Raw genomic sequence first — 6,840 nt, 5'->3', positions numbered from 1 at the left:
TAAACGTGGTGTTTGATTTATCCCTTTGCAAAACGTCAACAGTATTGTCTTATTCCTTTACCCATTACTTTCAACCGCCTTATGGTGCTCGTTTTTATAATTATCTCCCTAGAATTTTTTCCCGTAGAAATTTTGTCGTTTTTTCGAGTGGACAGAGAAAAATCGAAGTGCACAATGGCATTAACAAACAATTGGTTCTTAATAAAACACCATTTTTGTTAGTTTTACTGAACGTGGTTGTACAGGTTTAGAAATCCTTGCATATACTTTGAAAAATGGAGAATAAAAAACCGCAGTGGAAGACGTAAAAATTCACTTCTGGCTAATGACATACTGAGTTCTAAAAGACGTATATTTATGCGGCATGTCTTTTGGATGTTGTGATGGCTGAAAACAAAAAAAGAAAAAAAAGCTGAAACTAATACTTCGCGCAGACGTGTTATTTAGATGACAATTGTTTATGACTGAGTTGCCTCGCATATAGAAAACGTCTTTTTGCCGGTAGAAGCGTGAAATAGAGTCATGAAAATTTCATATTTTGGTCTGAAATAGTGCGAGGGTTTCAGGAAGCGTGACACACACACCTATCCAATTTTGGGAAACTTAGGACAGTTGATCCCGCAGACTTCTCTCGCTTCACGTTTTACAGTAAGAACAGAATGTAGTCCAGTGATTTGATTTGCCGTAAAGGCTCGTAATAGTTTAGACTTTCCCATCTTTGGCTTTCTATCACACCTACACAATATAATGTTGACGAAGAACTTTTAGATAATACTGTGATAATGAAGATGAAGTGAATCAAATGAAGATGAAGTGTTCAACATGACACGAGCATGGATAGGGCGCTCAAACTAACTGAGCTACGAGAGACTCGTTGTGAGCTGGGCCATTTACTAGGTTGATATGTGACAAGCGTCTTGCAAACTGCTAGGATCAGCAATGTCGAAATCGTTAAGAGATCAACTTTTAGATAGATTTGTGTATGGCATGCAGTTAACAAATTGATGACGCTTTGACGTCAAAATGTTTCGTCATGGCAACTCCAAGAGGGATCAAATGTACTCTATTTCTGACGTTTTGAGCTTCATAAATTTTGTCTTATCGACATAGAAAACATCTTTTCAATTTCAAAAAAATATATGTATTTGCAGGCAGGGGTCAGAGCTAGATTAATTTTTCATAAATTTAAGGAAGCTCAAAATCTCATCAACAGAGTTTGTTAAGCATTTGTAGAAATGTTTCCTATAACGTTTAGAAAAATGCATCAACATCAAGTTATTACCTTCAAAAGGTCGAAACTTGCCATAGGGTGTCTTAAACCTCTTTAATGCTGCAATGGCAAAGAATTTTGACGTCATTTGGGACTGACTCTGTTAACTAATAAGAACTTTTCTGGTTTATCGCATAGTATAACGTTTTTAAGCTACATCATCGAGCTGGCTGGGACGGGAAGGTCTAAACGCTTGTGAGCCAACTCCAATTTTTTTAAATGGTGGAACACAGCAGGAGAAAGCAAAAAACGCCTCATTTCTTCCTCGCTCACCCGCGTTATTCGCCAACACTCTCCCATAACTACCGAGAGCTTGGAACAGGCTACAGCCCTTAGTTGTACTTCTTGACTGCGAAACAGTCATACGTTTTGCTTGAAATCGTACCAACGCGGCCATTAACAATGCTGGAAAGAGTGTAATTTCATCAAGTGGGAGACGCGAGAACGTTGCGAATATCAGCGTCCGAGAAAATCATGACGCCTTTTTCGCAGTGTACTGTATCACAAGTCAAGTCTTCAGATTCTGGGTCACCAAACGACTTTATTTCTTAACAGCATGTTACCGTTCAAATTCTATCATGTAGCAAATACTTTACTCGAAGCTCAACATTTAAGAACTACGCGTCACGTTTTCGTACGTGCCTGTGATTGGTCAATTGGCACTCAAGTCATTTTTGACAATGCACTTGAGCTAATAATCATCGTATTTCGTTTACAAACTTAAACTCACTTCGAATTAACTCCAACTGGAAAACCAAAAAAATATTTTGAAAGAAAAGCCTAGGAACCTAACAGGTTGCAAGCTTTAGAAACGAAATCACTTTTACTCCTCAACGGGCACACACGGCAAACACGTAAAACAATATTATAGATATTTTATCATTTTCACTGATGTTTTAACCATGCTTAAGTAAAGATATACACGAGAGTAAATTTGTACGGTACGAGTAACCATGCCTACTGTCACATTTTACAGTTCTTTCATTGGTCTTATCGCCAGTGTCCCGGCATAGTTCGGAAACCGAACTCAATCGAACACAATTAAATGGATTGCGTTCGATTGGCTCTGGTAAACCAATGCAAAGCAAAGAAAGTCCTTTTCTGAGAACGGATCGTTCTGGGTCTGTAAGTTGCAGGTCGTCTGGAATAGTAACGACCAATTTGGATGTACAAAGCAAGCCCATCAAAGCAGGTTTTTCTCGTGTTTTTTTACAATTTATTCAATAATAGAAACCCCATTTATAATCTGTCCAAGAGAACAGAGCAGAACAGAATAAAGCTATCATTATACCCGCGGGCGTATTCCGAAATCGTTGTACCCTTTCCTTTTTAGCTAACTTGCAATTGCGGAAAGACAACTCGAAGGGTTACTTTTAGTCAAAAATACAAGCAAATTACTAACCGCGACACAGGCAACGGCGTACAGTAGATGGATGATTATGATAAATATCTTACTAACGATATACATGATTCTCTCAAATTCATCTTGGACAATTAACAGTGACCAAGAGAGTAAGAGGTGAACGAGCGTCAGTATATCAGATGTATGGAAGCATCTTATAATTACTGCCATGATAGAAAGGACAAATAGTAAATGCAACAGTGAAATTATTTTTCTCCTCAGGTCAAAATTAAAAGTTAAATTTAATTCTTGAGTGTCAAGATGCGCTCGTTAACAATTCGGAATGCACGGCCTTTCTCGCCTATTTTCTTTCAAACCTTGAAAACTTCGCCATCCTTTACGTCAAAGTGGCATTCCTGGTAGCCTTTTACTACACATTTGAAGCTTACAATCCACATCGCATCTGAAGCCATTTCTGCAGTATTTCTTCGTTTACGAAAAACACGTGCGCTACACTCCGGGCTGAAGTAACTCGAGCTTCCAAGATCTGGTTATGGATTTTCAACGCCTGTTTTACACAAATCACGAGTTCGAAAATCGAACGTTCGATTGGGTTCGATTGATTTTTTTTCTTTTCGGTGAGTTCGATTTCGTTCGATTGCCGAACTCAATCGAACTCAATCCATGAATTGAGTTCGATTAAGTTCGATTGAAATTTAGTTCGATTGGGTTCGATTTGTTATGCCGGGCAGTGTTCACAGTTCACCCGTAAAACTTATATCAACTACTGTTACTCGTCTAACAAATAGTATACTAATAGTATATAAGCTATAGGTATATATGTTGTATAGTATATACCTAATTGAAGAAACGTTGACCCTGTGAAAAGCATAAACCATGAACGATATGACCCACTGGCGTCTGGGTGCAAAGCCTTGGAAAGCCTAGTAACGTTTCTTTTATTGATAATCAAGATATTTTCTTTCTTTGAGTACCTTAAAGGATGATTTTTGCAACCAGTTTTATTATAATGTTCATTCTGTCACAGACGACGATTATTTTTTCCGATTTCCCAGTAAACATTTGGGTCGCATCGTTCATGGTTTATGCTTTTCATGGGTCAACGATTTTTCAATCAGGTATATATGTAGTTGTATGTTGTATAGTATATTTAACAATTATTGCACGAGAGCGCGTTGGATATGTGATGGTAGATAGCCAACGAGGCGTGTAGCGCCCAGTTGGCTATAACGATCTCATATCCAACAAGCGCGAGTGGAATTGTTTTATTAAAAACGCCCAAACAATTGCAATATTTGAGCTCCCCAGCTATTTTCGATCGTTGATACGTATCGGCTACCAAATTTGTGGTCAATGGTATATGAGCTAATATACCATTGCTTGTTAACCAATCAAAACGCAGGAATTGCAATATACCATAGCTAGTTCTCAATAAATGTTGTATAAATTATATATGTTCTATAGAATATATGATGTAGGTCGAATTGGTTTTCAGGTTAAATCTGTTTTCAACCACGGTTAATCTGTTTCAGCCTGAAGATGACACTCTTTTAATCATTTAGAACAATTTGAATTCATTAAAAATGAACCCCAATAAATAAATTCAAATTGTTTTAAGTGATTAAAAGAGTGTAATCCTAAGGCTGAAACAGATAAACCCAGGTTAGAAACATATTTAACCTGAAAACTAAAGCACGTCCTTATCCAGAAATTACGGATGCAGTATAGTGCAGTTTATAATTAACAATTATTCGCCTCAGGCTCAGTGATTATTGTTGAATAATCCCCGAGACGAAGTCGAGGGGATTATTCAACAATAATCACTGAGCCTGAGGCGAATAATTGTTTTAGTATAATTTTCAGGGGTGAATATCAAAAACTGCAAAATAACAATAGAAAACACGAAAACAACAAACAGAAGTGCTCGCTTGCAAACGTGTAAACCAGTTTAATTCATCGATTGAGATCATATATATAATTTACACTCAAGTTTTAGCGATAAAACGGAACAAAACAAATACTACGAAAAATATAGATATCTGGTACCTTTGTCTAATCGCTGGTGACTTCTGAGCAATTATGTGAATCCTCCCGAAATTACTAGCTCCAGTGAGAAGAGAACTAAATAATGTTTTGACAGTCGATCTGACTGAGTACATGGCCGTGTGCGATCTCCAAAACCATCATGTTTACGATCAATTCAAATGCCTTGCAAACCATCTCTTGAAAATATTTTCGGTCCAAAAGCCTTGGTAGTAAATTTGCAAAATTCCCAATGTTTCAAATATCCAGGGCTTGGAGTGATTTCTTTTAAATGAGAGAAATTTTCATTCAGCAAATGCCGCCATGTTCACTGGCCTGGATGGCAAACGTGGCATGGCTTAGTAGCCATACCTTCAGATGCAATATTCACCGCCTAGCGCGGTGAATATTGCGACATAGTCCGAGCTTCTCGACCAATCAGAATTGAATTCACCTCTGGAAATTATACTAATGTAAAATATGTACAATCAAAGGGGACAAACTGCCATTGTATACTTCCGCTATTTGAAATATTGGCCAATAAATTTTACTCCTTTGCCGTAGCCTTGCATGCAATAAATTTGAACTTATACATGAAGTCTGTGCGACAAACCTGTTAATTTCTAGGCATGCCACTTTAAAGAACGGCAGCAAATATTTTAAAATTCTTAATCTGAACTGGTAAGAGGTTAACCTGTGGTATTTTCAAAGCATAGTGGAGGAGCTGAACTCAAGGTAACGACCGACGATAATAAACCCAACTAGTAGTGGGGTGGAGACCTCAAGAATACAAGTTCAGCTTCCAAACCACTCGGCTACACTTCCTTCATTATATTAATATAACTACAAAACACTTTTTTTGTCCCATTTTTATATGGTAATAAAGTAATTGAGCAGTTTTCAACTGAGTGTCGTAAAACCAAGCGCAAAGTAATTTCTCTGGCTAATCACAAAGGACACAGACAATCCAGTGAGCCAATCAAAACTCAAAGCAAATACATGTAGCAGGCACGAAGGAAAAACGTACTTGAGCGAGTCAGGATTGGTTTTGGTTCTAGTTCTGATTAGCTAAGAATGTGGTGCGAGATTTGTTAACCAATCACTAAGCGTAGTAATGCTAAACAATGCAAAGCAAACGCAAACTACTTTCGACACTCAAGTGAAAACCACTCTATGGAGGAGGGGGACTTTGGGGTTTTCGGTTTCTCGGTTTTGGCCATTTTTTAGATCAGTTTTTCGGTTTTCGCAACAAAAAACCGCGGTTTTTCGGTTTTGGTGTCATCTTCGGTTTTTGGGTTTTCCTTCTATTAGCATATGGTTTTCGGTTTCCGACAAAAATACTAGCGGTTTTTCGAATTTGGTATTTGCTGTGGTTTTCGGTTTTTCCAACTTGGTTTACAGCTTCTCTGAGATCATGCTGGTAGAAAGAAAACCTGCTTTTATGTTTAAAATGCAAGTTAGAACAGTGAAATTTAGCATGTTGATGAACAAATATGTCAAGATCTTTAAAAAATTCCTTTCTTCCTTCTTTCAAAATCTCGAGGTACCGATTAAGGTTAGAGCTTCGGAATTTGGAATGTAATGTTCGGTTTTCGGTTTTGATCGAATTTCACTTCGGTTTTTCGGTTTTGCGTGATTTTTTGTGCGGTTTTTCGGTTTCTTACAGGCCCCAATGCCCCCCTCTATGGAGTGGAGTTCAATTCTGTCTGTAATCATACCAGTGATCAGTAGTTGTCCGATTTGTCAAGTCATAAGTATGAATACGGACCAAATAAGTCAATCGCTATAACGACAATTCTGGGTACTAAGAGTCTTAAACCCACAAATCTAGGGTTACAATCTATTGCGTTCAGTCATTTTAGTGCAGTTTTTGTGATTCCCGCTTATTGAAAGTTAACATACGATTTTTAACCTTTCCGGATAGTTTTCAAGAATAAAATGATTCGAAATGTGCAATAAAAAAGAAAGGTCAAAATGCGCGTAAAATGGATATGAATTATCTGTAAACTCCTGCAATAATACCCATTAAGCACGTGTAAATATTATCGATTCGCACTTTATGTATTTTATGGCAAAGGCACCGTGTGAAATGGTATTATAGTTGAATCTCGATAACTCCAAATGTCAATAACTCGAACCTCCAGCAAACTCGAACCTTTCTCGATTCCCCTCCAGGTCATTTTTT

This window comes from Oculina patagonica, chromosome 4 (assembly GCF_052425735.1).
Source record: "Oculina patagonica isolate OP01 chromosome 4, crgOcupat, whole genome shotgun sequence".
Lineage (NCBI taxonomy): Eukaryota > Metazoa > Cnidaria > Anthozoa > Scleractinia > Oculinidae > Oculina > Oculina patagonica.
This window is presented reverse-complemented; position numbering follows the sequence as displayed.